This window comes from Hippoglossus stenolepis, chromosome 4 (assembly GCF_022539355.2).
Source record: "Hippoglossus stenolepis isolate QCI-W04-F060 chromosome 4, HSTE1.2, whole genome shotgun sequence".
Taxonomy (NCBI): Eukaryota; Metazoa; Chordata; class Actinopteri; order Pleuronectiformes; family Pleuronectidae; genus Hippoglossus; species Hippoglossus stenolepis.
Window position 1 is genome coordinate 25,287,729 of NC_061486.1, and position 16,087 is coordinate 25,303,815.

The 16,087-nt window shown below is 40.2% G+C and overlaps 1 protein-coding gene across 1 annotated transcript in view; it reads right to left on the reverse strand.

The window, feature by feature from the left end:
- The window catches only part of pik3cb (phosphatidylinositol-4,5-bisphosphate 3-kinase, catalytic subunit beta), a 56,464-nt gene extending 44,766 nt beyond the window's left edge, over positions 1 to 11,698 (reverse strand). Inside the window, exons 1-2 of the mRNA XM_035154666.2 lie at positions 11,397 to 11,698; positions 181 to 260 (exon numbers count right to left, since the gene is read on the reverse strand). The gene's annotated coding sequence lies outside the window, so the exon portion shown is untranslated. The remainder of the gene's footprint in view (positions 1 to 180; positions 261 to 11,396) is intronic.
- Between the last annotated feature and the right edge of the window lie 4,389 nt (positions 11,699 to 16,087).

Sequence of the window (16,087 nt, forward strand, 5' to 3'; positions counted from 1 at the left end):
TCCATTCATTGTGAACAGCCAAACTAATATCATCTCTAACCTTAACCATGACCAATTCATACCAACTCTAACCTTAACCTAAGCACAATTTACACCTTACACCTGGAAAATGTCCTAATGAGGATACAAAAACAAGTACTCACATACGCATGCACACAGACAGAAGCATAGAGGTTTTACCTGCTCTTTCCTAAAGTCTCTTATTTCCTGTGCCTCTGCTCCTCACTGGGGGTGTATGGATTGCTTCTGGGACACTGCATCTGATGGACAAAAGGACAAAACAAACTGACAGTTAAGGGGAGGAGAGAAAAACCACAGCAGTAGATGTCTGGGAGCTGTTTAAATAAGTGTGTGAGTGTTCGTAGTGTATGTAAGAAGTAGATTAGAAAGTTACACATTAAGTCTGGGAGAAAGTAAACATGTAAAATGTGGCAAACGTGAATTGATTCACAAAATGTGATTTGCTCTGCAAGTGAGCCTTTCTCTGCAATACTGTGTCACCTGACGTAACCTCACACACACACACACACACACACACACTCAAAGGGGCCCTGGCTTCACCGGCATTTGAGATAAGACAGAAAGTACAGAGCGTTCCAAGTGCCCCCTGTGACCCCTCCGACTTTCCTTACTTCTCCTTTCTATGATACCTAATCACTTCCCTTTCACTCAAGGTCACAGCAGAGACAATATTAGAAATCACTGACAAGGCAGTTTGCCCGAACAAGAATAAACTGTAAATCGCTTTTGGAAACAAAAAAACCCAGCAGAAAACAACACTGAGTAACAAACAATTGATTCAGTGTGTGATTCATCCTTTCCATTTTTAGTCATCTTACCAATGCAGATACTGATGATAAAGATGTCCCATAGACTGGACTGTAGAGTACAACACCATTATCAGAGGGGCAAATGTCTTAAACAGTTGTTTACTAAGTGACTGAACTTTGTGCTCACTGTATGTGTGCATCTGCCATGTTTGTCACTGTTATTTTTATCTGGGTGAAACTAATCTACTTTGAAGTTGTGGTATTGGATTGGTACATAGATTCAGATGCTAACTGATGCCCGACCCGGCATTTCTGGCAGTATCATCTCCATCTATCTCCACGCTGAGTTTGTGGACTGCAACCGAGAGGACTGGACCCTGGACCTGCTGTATGCTAACTTTAAAGAGGCCTTTCACACATTTGAATTTGTATTTCTTTTGTATGTTACGCAATTCTAAATAACTAATTTGCCTGTGGGGATCACTTAAGTTTTCTGATAGATACTTAATCAAAATTATTGTCTGTACAATGAAATTCAAGCGTCAGTGTTAAGAAGCCAAGAAAAAAAATCAAAAGCAGGCATTAATTACACTGTGTGCTAGCTCGAAACATCAAGAATAAACAGGAAGCAAAGGGCATCATATCTGTATGTGCAGATCAATTGCCCAAGGCAGCTTCCCTGCCATGACCATCTGCCTACAGTTCAAAGAACTGAAACTTTGGAACCCAACGAGGGGACTTTGCGTTATGCAGAAAAAAATAAAGTATACTGTTGGCAAAAACACACAGTGCCACCATGCACACTGATGACACCGCACAAACTCTGATTGAGGCCAGTGCACTTCCTGTTTTTGCCCTCAGTGGTTAAGATTGTCTATCTTGTTTACCAGGGTGTGACACACAAAAAACAACTGTGGTTTGAGTCAGAGACGCTTAAAGCACAGAAGCAATCATTACGTTACATTACATTTTCAGCAGGGTCATGGGTTCATTCATAGGAACAGGTGAGACTCTGGGCTTCCAAAGAAAAATATTTTATGGTTGTCTCCACACACTCGCTCTAGGAAGTGAGCTGTTGATAACAATGATAAACTCACAGGCCAGAGACAGTCAATGTTTAAACTCCCTGACTGAATTTAGCTTAAAGCGTCACATGATCCACACCAGAGTGTGTTTGTGTGGGTGTAACAGTGATTTTAGGAGAAAATGAGAGAGGAAGACAGACAGAGGGTTCAGTATAGAGTGGTTAAGTGATGACGTTTTTGCTCGAGGGCCAACCCCAAAATTAGCTTTGCCTCAGTTCTCTGGAAAGAAAAAAAACCTCCAGAGTAACGTCAATGGCTTTTTCAGTTTGTTTTTGGGTTGATGCTGAAAATAATCTGTTTAATCACAGATCGTAAAAAACATGGCCACAGAGTCAGTAACATCTTACAGATCTGCTAGTGATTCTGAAGCCTGACAATCAGGCTTATTGCTCAACATCACTTTTGTGCCTTTCAAGAACAGGACTCCCCACATTTCAAAGAATTCTTCCCTTTCAGACTTAATTTAACTATTAATACTTTTTTTTTTCCTAAATCCCAGAAGAAACACTGAAAAGAAAGACAATATGACAAATATGCCAAAAACAATATGACAAAAACCTCTGAAGTTGGTGGGGACACTGCTGACTTCAATATGTATAATACAAAAACATTCCTACGGGCCTTTAGACGTGACACTTAAGCATTTCAGCATTGACCAGCTGACACCAATTTAAATCATCAGTTTATTGCCTTGGCCAATAAGGTTTTCACTGCCGTTATTCTGTAAACAGGATTCCGCAAAAACTACTGGGCAGATTTCCTTGAAACTTTGGAAAGGATACCCTCTGGGCAAAAACAGAACCCATTAACTGTTTTTGTGCATCTGGACAAAGGGGCTGATCCAAAAATTGTTAAACTTTCTTTAACATTGAGAAATTAGAGGTGTGTTTCACAGATTTGCATGTTCAGAGGACTGATATCTGAGTGATATTTGCTGCAGCTTGATTGAATTTAAGAGGACTGTTGGGCCTTGGCGGTATATGCGCTCTACTGAGTGTGATTCTTGTTTGTTATGCTCCATTATTTTTGACATAAATATGGTAGGTTTACAAATGAAAAAAAGTATAGCAGTAAAAAGTTAAAGCTACAATTCGAAAGAGATCTTACTGAGTCGCATTTTAAAACCTTTAAAACTATGAAAATGTAAATCTACAATGAAATATAATTTACTGACACGGCATTAAGTGACAGTTCGGAGGCGTTAATGACTCCTACTGTTTGAATCATTTTGTGACAAAACCACATTTGTGAGTTTAATGAATTTAGTTACTTTGCCATAAGTTGTTGTTAAAGCAACTTCAGCCATTCACTAAAGTGAAGTCATTTCTGAGGGATAACAGTTTCCAGTATAATGCACACAGTAGTGGTTAGTGACGTTGGCTTCAAGAGTTATGTGTTTCTATTGTTCTGACACAAAAGGGATCAGGCACCTGCACATACATGCTGTTCTGTTCTGAAAGGACTAACCACACAAACACATGTGGTTATACGCCTCTGCCACCAGTCAAGTTGCAGTTTACATCCATGTCTGTCCCGACTAATGTAATATTATGTAGTAATGACTCTGAAGAATTTTAATGAACAGGTATGAAGGTAGGATTTTATTATTTAGAAGTTTAAAATTATGGCAAAAAGCATGTTCAGAAAGGTCAGTGACGTTTGACCACCAAATTTAAACCAGTTTGTCCTTGACCCAAAGTGAAGGTTTGTGTTAAATTTGAAGAAACTGTACCTGAGGTATTGTGTTCACTATAAGTATGTATGTAGACCTAAAGACCTAAAAACAAACTTAACAACTCAGGTTATGGGATTTTCTCGACTTCAGATCCTCCCCTAAAATAGCTGACAATCTTATAATTGTATATTTCGACTTTCATATCTGTCTCTACACATTCACACACCCTTCCTCTCCTCCACCCATCCTCCGTTACAAGAATGAGAGGAATGCACAATCCTAAAACTGTGGGCTTCATCAGCAGCGAAGTCTCTCACTCTCATCTACCTTGGGGCAAATCCCAACTGAATTCACACACACACACACACACACACACACACACACACACACACACACACACACACACACACACACACACACACACACACACACACACACACACACACACACACACACACACACACAGTTTTTATTGCATGGGTCAGTCACTGGGAAGAATATACTTTAATTTCCTTACTGTTCTCAAATATCTTAATACAAATATCCTAAAGTTCATTCTGACCTTCAGGCCTCAAAGTCCAGTGAAAGTTCCTTTTGTAAACAGGTAGTTTTTCAGGCCCTGGAGCGTTGCATAATAAACCAAATCTCCTGGAGGGCACTCCCTGTACTAACAATACAATTTTTCCTTTCTGGGCCTGTAATGACTAAACCCTGGAGTTAAGTCACTGAAAACAAATGAGAAACACTTTCACTGTGATAAATAACTTATCTCAACTATGTCCTGATTGATTCTTATACCATTTTGGCATAAATAAGTAGTATAGAGTATAGGCTGCCAAGAAAAGTGAGAAATCAACTTAAAACCTTATGCTATGCACTGGAAAAATGTCGGGAAAAAAAAAAATCACATCCAGTAAAGGCGATTTAGTTAATGCCCTCAAACCATGCAAAAGGAATGCGGGAGGAATGCACCAGAACACACGTTCCACGCACTCCCAAACCTAGAGCGGTCTGAAGGGCCATTACATTTGACCATGCGTCATCGGTGCCTCACCGTAAACAAAAGAGCGCTGTCCCTCCATTCTAAAAACAATACACACCCGCTCATTAACACAGTGTGATGTTTATGACCCTCCATCACAGAGGAGCTTGAGAAACACACCCACAGATGTGCCTACCGTCATTAAATTGTAAAATTTAGAGGTGGATGAAGAATATCAAGTCTTTCAACCACTGTATGTGTTTGTAGTGTACGTGTCAACCCATGACCTTTACACACTCCTTCATCTTGTTCCCCCTCTCTTTCACTACTTGTTTCTATCTCTATTTATAGACACGAGTGTGAGGCTGCACTTAGGTGGGTGGATGGAGTGTGAGTGTGTTTGTGGGTGTATTCTCAAAAGTTCCCCTCAGACACTGTAAATCAGTTACCTTCCAGCTGCCTGACTGAGCAAAGGTCCATCTCAGACCGGGGAATAGCACTGATCACTCAGAAGACAAACACACACACATACGCGCCAGGACAACCACGAGACTAAACTGTCACACAGTAATTACAGCACAGACAGTCACAAAGATTAAGCTGGCTGAGATCAGTCATATGTCGCACACATGAGCAAGGGCAAACAGAGGTGAGAGAGAGTAATAAAGAGACATGTGTGTGACATGACATGTCCGTGTGTCATCAGCAGTAGCAGACAGGGACCTGTACATGGAGGAAGTGTTGCCTTAGAGACATGAAGCTGAGGTTTTGTCCTCTCAGGTTGCAGAGTGGAGGCCGGAGCCTCAAGGGTATGTAGCATAACCCAACACTATCTATGCATCTGAGGCTGCCGCAGTTACCATATCAAAGTGTTGTCCCAGCCAGGAGACGCTGAACCACCATGGCAGCCACAGGTGACGTACCACAGAGGCTTTGGTTTGATGTAATGTTTGTTATTTATTTGATATTTTACAAATCTAAATTAATGAGTCATTACAACTTTGTTTATTTATTAGCCAGAGGCGGTTGCACAAACAAGTCTGAACTTTGCTAACTTTATTGGCCTGCGATGGCGCTTTAAAGGGATAGTTCACCTAAAAATGAATATTCCCTTATTATCTAGCTAAATCCAATACAATTGAAGTAAATGGTGACCAATTCTTCAAATGTGAAAAATAACCTAGGAAAAACATAAAATGTCTCCATACTGCTCATGTGGTGTCGCCCAAGTGTCCCTAAGCCAGACATTCAAATTCGACTCCAATTAGCCTAAATGCCCTCTGTTATCCTCCTCCGGAGCCGCGTTCGTGCGTGACTCACAGCGGACATTTCAGACATTTGAAGAAATGCTCACAATTTACTTTAATTGTATTGAATTGTATTTGGCTGTAACGCTGTTTACCTCTGAAACTCCAAAAGTGTTTTGTGGACTCAAACACTTCACCTACCCCTCCATCGGCATAGTGGTGAGTAGATGAGTCAATTTTCATTTTTGGGTGAACTATCCCTTTAAGCTTGATGTTGACAAGTCCCCGGTCACTGGATTATGACACTGACAACACGGAAGTATCCGGGAAGAGGCTTTTAACGCTGATTATATTCTAAAGTTTTTTCTTGCCACTAATCAAGTGTTTGTCATTCTCTGCCCATAAAGAAACAACCTTCACTCAGGCCCATGACAAAATACACAAGCATTATATCAATATGTACTGAACTTTTGTGATAGCGCTACTGAATACAATTACATAGCAATAATTATTGTTAGCGCTTATCGAATCTAGCGAGTTATAATGGCTCCACTAAACATGAAACCATTGTAAAATGTGCAACTCCATCCTGGAATAAAACATAATTACAAAGGCCATACACACTCAGAAGAAGCATTCAGTAGCTGAGGAAAGATCCAAATCCTGTAGCAGTCAGCTCATGACTTCACCAAATGCTCTGCCCTAACAAAAAGATGGCTGCGCATCACAAATCTGCTGGTGAATTTCATTGACAAAGATATGAGATGTTTAGTAAATGGAGAAGGATTCAGACCAGCTCAGGGAGTAAAAGAGAAGCTGCACAAAGCCCCCTGAACAGCCAGATGACCGAGAGCTGCAGCGAGCAGCAGGTGGGTCTGCTGAATGAAACTAATTGGCCTGCTTCATCAATTTGAAATGATCATCTATGGCTTTAGGTTAAAATATGTGCAGCTATGGTAAACATACTGTAGTTATTCATTTTCATTCGAGGTGAGGGTGTCCAACACAAAAATGGAAAGTGGATAGTAAATATGGACTGTGTTTATGTTGTGCTTTTCTAGTCCAATAGACCCTCTGACTGCTTTACACTAGATGCCATTCACCCATTCCCTAAGACTGATGTTACAACCATCAAGGTCAATTCAGGGTTCAGTATTTCGACCGAAGACAGTTTGATATGTGAGGTGCAGGGGATCCATCCACCCACATTATTATAGTTTTTGACTCAGCAGGGCTATGACAGTGGGTGTGTTCTCAGGCAGAGTGATATACAAACTCATTTTCAGTCTTTTCATGCACTGCTTGTCTGCAGAACCCCCAGAAAGACAATTCAAGTACAGGAAAAGAAATGTGCAGCGAAGCCATTCAAAAAAGGACATTTACTCTTTTAATCTCACTTTTCTGTCAGCAATATTGCATGTCAATATAGTCACCGTAACTAACATGTTTCATCAAAGATGTCATTAACCAGATCAATAGTGTTTCAGTGGGAACTCTCAGTTCTGTTTACACAATTTGTCTGACTTAAGAAGGTGAGGGTGTGTTTGCAGGTACAAGAAGAAGATTCACTCATGTGAATGGAAGGTGATCTGAGGGAAGCTGTCAAGCCCCAGGTTTGTTGCGGCATTTAAACTTTAGAGTAAATATGATTAAATAGGTTTTCTAATCTGTATTGGGTCTATTTGACATATTTCATTGTGTTCCTGCTCCAATTGTGTGCCGCAAATGAATTTAGGGAGCTTTTTAATTTCATGATGTTCTTTTGTAGACTTCTTTAAATCACTCTCTGTAAAGCACATGTCATTTTAGATCCATCTCTCATGTATCCCCCACTGTGTCTTCCCTGCATTCCTTGGCAGGTCCCGGCGTGCTGAGCAGCAAAGTGGAGAATTCCAAAAGGCTGCTCTGCTTCCACAGGCACAGACATTTCTTGCCATAGCAAATTGCATTTCATGTTGGTGTTATAAAAGGTAGTAAGGTGCAATTCGCACCTAGTTAAAGTGAATACTGAACACACCATTTTGCTTGGTCAGTCATAGAGGATGAGACTGGGGCTTGGAAAAGATGAGCGTGATTGTGCAAGCTAGCAGACATTGTGAACGCCAGCTTGTACTTACACACAAATGAAAAAGAAAGAAAAAGACAATTTGAGAGGATGTTACACAAGCCTTTCCCTATAATGAGGAGCGGTGCAGAGGCGTGAAATGAGTGAGAGTGGAGGGAGATACACGGGGAGAGAGAGTGAGAGGAGGAAGATAATTGGGATGGTGACAGCAGCAGCACACTCCAGGTATTTCAGTCCAAACAGGTACTCAGACAATAAAAATCTTGGTAGGAGAGGGGCTCTCTTGAAAAAATTTATTTGAATGTGTTGTTCTGAGAAAAAAACGTTAGAAAAACACAGCTTTTTATCCCACGCTTGAGTTGTATCAGTCCCAGTATTCAAGCACAGCAGGAAATCAGTGAGACAGAAGCTCTGAGGCAAGAACATACATGTCAGGCAAACAATAACACAGGGGATTAATAAGTGTTATCCATTGTAAAGCTTCAAAATGAATCTCATCTCATTTTTTTTTTTCATCTTTTGGCACATTTGCTTTTCTTTAAATCTTTACACGTACATTGCCGTCTATACAGAAATGGATCTAAAAGGTGTGAGAGTGGAATCACTTGCTAAAACTAAACTTGTCCCAGTAGTTTTTCAAAGTTCTCTACAATTTCAAAGCTCACTCAATGTAGTTATCACAAAAGGATTAACAATCGGTTCACTGAATCAACACACCAAGGATGCTGGTGAGGTCAGCTGCCCTGAGTGATGTGCTGATCTGCTTTTAACACAGTGAATGCAGTCCCGATTGATGGTCCTGATTGGAGAGCCGGACTGGGTGCAAGTTAAAAAGCAATAATCAAATTAAGAGATGAGTATTTATGCGTCTTAAATGGGAGATTTCGCAGCTTTTTCTGACATTGACATACAGCAGTTACCAACTGCTTGACCACACATGGGTTCGAGTCTAAATAAGTAGTAGGACAAAATGTTGACATGTCATAAACAGACTTTAATTTAACGTTTAACGTTAACATGCAAACGGACGTGTCTAAGAGCTTTTCCCACACCCTTCACCCAGTATGGATGGAAACACTGTCTATGTTGAAAGTCAGCATTTTCTGCTCCTGGTGATTTGAACTCCAACATGGTGGAACGAAGCCAAAACAATGAAAAAATACCATTGTCCAAATACTCAATGACAGTGCTGTATGTTTGGTTTAACCACGCTGCAATATGCCGTTACACCTTGATGTTTTGATATGTTTTACTCCAAGACTTGATATGATTGAGCACACTGCAAAATACTACACCAATAAATTGTGTTATTCTTTTCATATGTGACACCAAACATGCTGCCAGCGTGTAAAGTAAAGCTGGCTGTGTTAGCCACATGGCTCCTTGCTCTTATCCTAACCTCAGAGTTTCACCACGCAATACTTTACTCCGGCTGAAGACGACCACCTTTCTCTGCCCCCTCCTCAGCCCCAAACACCCTACAACATTCGAGTAACTGAATCCTAAACCACAACCCTTCTAGGAAGCCCCGCGCAGAAAATTACATCACCAAACAACATGTTCGTGATGTAGGACATGGACGTCACCAATGTTGCAAAACCTTTTTTCCCCTTTTGTTTTAGGGGCAGCACTTAGTCAGAACTTGCTTTCATTTGTGCTCAGCTTCTCAGTAGAGACCAGGGCTTTGGGACAAAATCTGGCTTGGAATAAATAGCTGTATTGTTGGCTGATGTCTGCAGAGTGACGTCAGTCAGCCTTATCAGTGTTTTCTAACTTTACCTCAGAGGAGGGCTGACAGCACACCCCACCCAACGCAGGGCTTCCAGGACCGTTGCAAAACTAAAATAGTAGCAAATATTGGTTTATTCTCTTGATGATAATTATTCTCATTTGTAACATGTGGCTCTGTAACATGAGTAATGTGTGGCTCTAAGATTCACTGCAAAGATTCAAGTAATCATTAACTGTGAGGGGAAGCACAGTAGAAATGTGTGTGCACCGTCATTGAGATTCTTTTAATGACAAACCTCTGGGAAATTACAAAAACGGAACAATTATCTAATGTTTAATAGAAAAAAAAAAAGAAATGTCAGCTTGAGTCTCACATGACAGAAAATACTCCTTTGACCATTTGGAACATGTGCCCAGGGCTATAAGACAGGAGTGGGCGATGCGATGAAATCCTCTGTAATGCTGCCGCTTATGTAATCTGATACTGTGATTAAATCTTCTACGCATAAAACTGAGAGTCTGCTCATAGTTGAAATGCCAGAAGGAATTTCTATTTTTTGTAAATTCTATAAATGAAAAATAATTTCAATATTGTCAATATGACCATAAAGCAGTGCTGCGCATTGCTAGACAACCTGTGATTACGTACTGTCCTCTGGAGAAATGAGATACCAAATGTTGCATACACACCTGTACTCAAAGCTGCATCATACAGGTATGTATGGTTTGAAGCTCACTTAGCACATTAACAGTCAGCATGATGGATCCTGACAGATATTGTGCCCAAACAAATTAGGATTAGTTGTTGATTCATATAGATTTCATCAATATATAGTTGGGTCCCACTGCATCAGGGAGAGCATATAACCAAACAGCTCCAGTCTACTGAGCCTCTGTCACCTCTGACATTTCTCCATGAAATAAAACCTCAAGGATATGATTAGGACAGAAAAGCTGAGAACATGAATCACCTCCAAAGTTTCACATCCTCTTTTTTTCTCTGGCACCGTTGTCTGTCTATTTCTCAACAATAAAAGAGACACAGATTGTGTGTGTGTGTGTGTGTGTGTGTGTGTGTGTGTGTGTGTGTGTGTGTGTGTGTGTGTGTGTGTGTGTGTACCAGTGGGAACCAGGGATCAACGGTCAGTGAAAAAGATCAAGAGGATCTCTATACCAACATGAGAGAGTATGTGGCGTCAACCTTTTACAAGACACACAATGTAAAATTACAAAATCTTGCATTGTAGTGTAATAAAAACCACAAATAAGTGCAAGTTGAAAGGGTTAAATCAGCTTCTCTCCCTGTTGTCAGGATAAGAAAACGTAAGAAAAAAAACCAACGGAGCTGAGCTGTAATCAGAGAGGAATGCTACATTCTGTTGAGAAAACTAATGACTTTGTTGTTGTCTCGCTTTGTGGGTGAATCCAACAAACACTGACTCTTTAACACAACTACAGAACCTCATGGTGTGTTCAGGTTACGTTTGAACCCAGGACAAACACTTGATGTTCAGAAAATTGCCATTAAAATGTAACAACTGCGGTCACTGTCGCCACCCACCAAAGGTAACCTTTGTTTTAGCTTAAACCCAATAAACCGTAAAACAATCCAGCCATGTTTCTTCTTATCGGAATCGAGGCTGGCTGGGGAACTACTTTACTGGTTGAATGACACGCGGATGCTTTGGATTCCCTGAAGTTTTTAAGATGTTTTCTCAGGAGAAAGGTTACGTGTTTTTTAATGGACATCCGAAGCGATGCGACATTAAATAAGAAGATGTTTTTAAACGCAGTTTGATGCGGGACCGGACAGGTGAAAGGTTGAAAGACTGCGGACTTACCTTGAGTCTCTCTCCGGTGGGAGGTCGGTGAAGGAGGCGCCAGGAGAAGAGGCAGCTGGAAGTTACAGTCACAGGTCTTCTGGTGTGTGCGTGTGTGTGTGTGCCCGTGTGTGTGTATGAGGAGCCTCAGCTGGGCTCTGCCTCGGTGTGTGTGCTGAGGACACAGCTCACAGGTGGAGAGGAGCGGTGCTGCTTCCTGTTTGTTTCAGGAGCTGAGCCTCCTCCTCCTCCTCCTCCTCCGCCGCCGATGACACCGCTGCTGCTGCTGCTGCTGCCGCTGCTCCTCCGCAGGCTTCTCCCTCCGCCACCACCGGCAAGTCTGCCACAGAACATCCGCATCCCCTGTTCAAAATAAAAGCCCCCTGAGAATCACATACGAGCCTGTGTGAGATTCAATCTGCAGCTTTTTTGTTTAAAGACAACATTTTAAATGACATTGAATTGACATATAAATATGTCTTTTTTTTTAATCTTGCATAATCAACTTTATTCACATAGCACTTTATTGTTGATTCAAAGATAGTCATTATTATTATATTTACTACCATCATCAATAACAGCAATAACACTAATAACAACAATAGAGCAATTTAAGCAAAATGAAAGGCTAATGAATGAAAATGTGTTTTCAGATGTATTTTGAGAAACTCTATCAAGGGGGGGAATCGGATGGGAGGGAGAGAGTTTGAGGCATATAGAGCAGCGATGGAGAAGGTCCTGTCCCCAAAACACATAGTCCTTGATCTTTGGACAGACAGCAGTCTCTGGTCAGATGATCTCAATCTTCTTACAGTGTTGTACAGGAGCTCTGAGATATAGGATGGGGTGAGACCATTTAGTGCCTTGTGCACAAACATAAAATCAATCCTGTAGCTGACAGGCAACCAGTTCAGAGAGGCGAGAATGGCTGTAATGTGTTCCCTCCTTTTTGACCCAGTCCAATCATTAACCCAATCAAGATAACACTGTTAGGGGGTCAGAACAAACAGATTTAGATTGATAATGTCATCACCACACTTTTTTGAAATTCAGTAACTGTCTCATTGTCCAATTGCATTGCTGTTCAGAAAATACAAACAAGCATAGAAGCTAAAATGGGCATGTTGCATATCTCCACCAAGCTCCAACAATTTACCTCCAATGAATCTGCACCAACTTGCACAAACTCATAAATAGCAGTTCCCTAAACATGTCTGAGTTATTTCATCAAGATCTATGAAATATTCTATGACAAATGACAGGGAAATGTTGAAAAAATGTGTCATGGTTCTTCCTTGGATCCCCCCTCTACAAACAAGCTGGTGGAATAGTTTATGTGTAATCCATGCAATCAGACAAACAAACAAAAACAACACTTCCTTGGCAAAATAATAATCTAGACACCAGCATCTCAAAATATTATGTACAAATACAGTATAGCATGGTTGAAGGCCTTTACACATCCGTGCTGCAATATATTTTATTTTTTCTGAGAGTATTTCTAAAGAGTGATGCCTGCTGCAATCCACATAAACCCTACTGTATATGATTGTACAAGATAAATACATAACCTACTTCACAGAAAGTATATGGGTGGTGGTTATCTATGGTTAATTATTTTTGAGGAACATGTTGAATGCATTGAATGATGTATTGTGTTGCCTCTTGTGTCTTTTATGAGCGTTTTAGCTGTTTAAACAAATCACTCCTGATATATAACATTTTGCGTAACCACACTTGACTGAAAACGAGTGAAGCTTTTATTGTGAAGGCTACACGTCCTTTCCTGTGGTGTTCTTCTGAAGCTAATTTGCAGCTGACGGGTTGTTAAAGGCGAGTTTTCAAACAACATCACAGAACCTCTGGGAAATGACTTCACCCGGAACAAAAAACTATTCTACCTCCTCTCAAGGAAATACTGCAGTATCATGTTAAAATGATCGACGACTTATACATGAATATATATATAGATACGTCTTATTAGCCCGTTTTAATCCTTTATGTAGCCTGTAATCACCAGGATGAGACGTCCTTATGAAGCAGAGCCATCTTTGATTGTCTTATCTTTATGAAATGTAGTGTTGTGTAATAGGCCTCTAGTTTTAAATGATAAGCTTTGCTGACCCCTGGTGATCAAATAGTGTTACTGCTTATTCATCTAAAACAAATGCATTCATCAGAATCAGCTTTATTGGCCATGTATGCGTACACATACAAGGAATGTGACTCCGTTTTTTTCCGTTGCTCTCAACGTAAAGAAATAGACAAAAACAAGGACAACAAAGCAGAACAAGGTTAAGCACCAGGACACCAAAGCAGAACAAGGTTAAGCAAACATTTAACTACTATGTACAAGTTTGAATATAAATATATAGGCAAAGGTATGTACTGTATATATGAACATAAAACACAACAACAATGACAATGAAATGGAGAAATAGTGTAATGATGCAGAGTGCAGAGATGCTAGAACAAATTTGGGAAAGATTGTCACAGGATACTTTATATACATGAGGTAGATGGAATATGTATATATATATATATATATATATATATATATATATATATATATATATATATATATATATATATATATATAATTTAGAATATAAAGGTACTATTGCACACGGATTGTTCCTGACACTGTATGACTGATTAAGTGTTCATCAGAGTGACGGCCAGAGGAAAGAAGCTGTTCTGGTGTCTGGTAGTTTTGGCCTTCAGTGCTCTGTAACGCCTACCAGAGGGGAGGAGTTGGAACTGGTTGTGTCCAGGGTGTGATGGGTCTGCAGTGATGTTTCCTGCCCGTTTCCTGACTCATACCGATGTGTAGGAATCACACTATGCACCTAGTAGACTACACACTGGTACATCCGTTAAAAACTATGTCCAATCATTTTATTATTATTGTATTATATTAAATGAATACAAGAATACTACAACTACTACTACTACTACTACTACTACTACTACTACTACAACTACTACTTCTACTACTGCTACTCCTACTATACCATTACATTACACTACATATCATTTGGCTGACCCTTTTGTCCAAAGCGACTTACAATAAGTGCAATCAACCATGAGGGTACAAACCCAGAACAACAAGTAAAATTTGCTTCAAGAAAGCCAAACTACAAAGTGCTATATGTAAGTGCCATATAAGTGCTACCAAATATATATAGTTTTTTTTAATTTAAATTTAAATTTTTTAATCTTTTTTAATCCAAGGTGAAGTCAGAAGAGATGTGTCTTTAGTCTGCGACAGAAGATGTGCAGACTTTCTGCTGTCCTGATGTCATTGGGAGCTCGTTCCACCATTTAGGAGCCAGGACAGCAAACAGTCGTGATTTTGTTGAGTGGTTAGCTCGCAGTGAGGGAGCAACAAGCCGATTGGCAGATGCAGAGCGGAGTGAACGGGCTGGGGTGTAAGGTTTGACCATGTCCTGGTTGTAGACTGGACCCGATCTGTTCACAGCACGGTACACAAGTACTAGTGTTTTGAAACGGATGAGGGCAGCCACTGGTAACCAGTGAAGGGAGCCAGTAGTGTGAGAGAACTTAGGTTAAAGACCAGTCGAGCTGCTGCATTCTGGATGAGCTGCAGAGGTCAGATGGCACTAGCAGGTAGACCAGCCAGTGTGAGAAGGGGGCGTATTCTCCTGATGTTGTGCAGCATGTATCTACAGGAACGGGTTGTTGCAGTAATGTTGGCAGTCAGGGAGAGTTGACTGTCGAGTGTCACACCCAGGTTCCTAGCAGTCTGGGTGAGGGTTAACACGGAGTTTTCAAAGGCAACCATCAGGTCATGGGTGGGAGAGCCTTTCCCTGGAAGGAAAAGTAGATCGGTCTTGTCAAGGTTGATTTTCAGGACATCCACTGAGAGATGTCAGTCAGACAGGCCGAGATTCGTGCTGCTACCTGTGTTTCAGATTGGGGAAAAGAGAGGATTAGGTGGGTGTCATCAGCGTAGCTGTGGTAGGAACTGCTACTACTACTACTACTACTACTACTACTACTACTACTACTACTACTAATAATAATAATAATAATAATAATAATAGTAACATTCTAAATAAATTAATAAATACTTTAAAAATGCATTTCTATTTGATATAGTATTTTAGGTAATTCGCAAATCTTGTTCCCTGTGAGACGACCTGGCTTAGAACATTTTGTATTTTGTATTTTTTTTATTTGTATAACCATACAAAGATTATCTATATTTCTCCCAGAGTATTGAGACCAAAATCGACAAAAGTACATGACAGTCACAGTGAATGCATTGTGTTATGACATTGGCTCAGTTGTATTCAGGTGTCATCAAAACAACAGCCCTGAAACATGGAATTCAGTCATTTTAATTTTACTATGATTTCCACCTGTGCTTTACCTATTGTAGCCAAAGTTGCCAAAGTGCTTACTCATTGTGGGAACTGTTGGGTTTCTCTATACATTTTAAAGTCTTGTTATGATTATGAGCTTAAAATTGAACTGAATTGAATACAAAATGTTGCCATGGATTTTGTGAAGCACTTCGTTACCTTGTTTAGATAAGTGCTATATAAATAAAGTTATTATTATAATAAAATTAAGTTATTAATGTGATGTGCCATAGCATTTCCCTTGATAAGGGCCTCTTTTCTTTCAATGACACCAATTCACACACTATGTTTTTGCTGTAGTATTTGTTTTGGCCATGGTTAGGA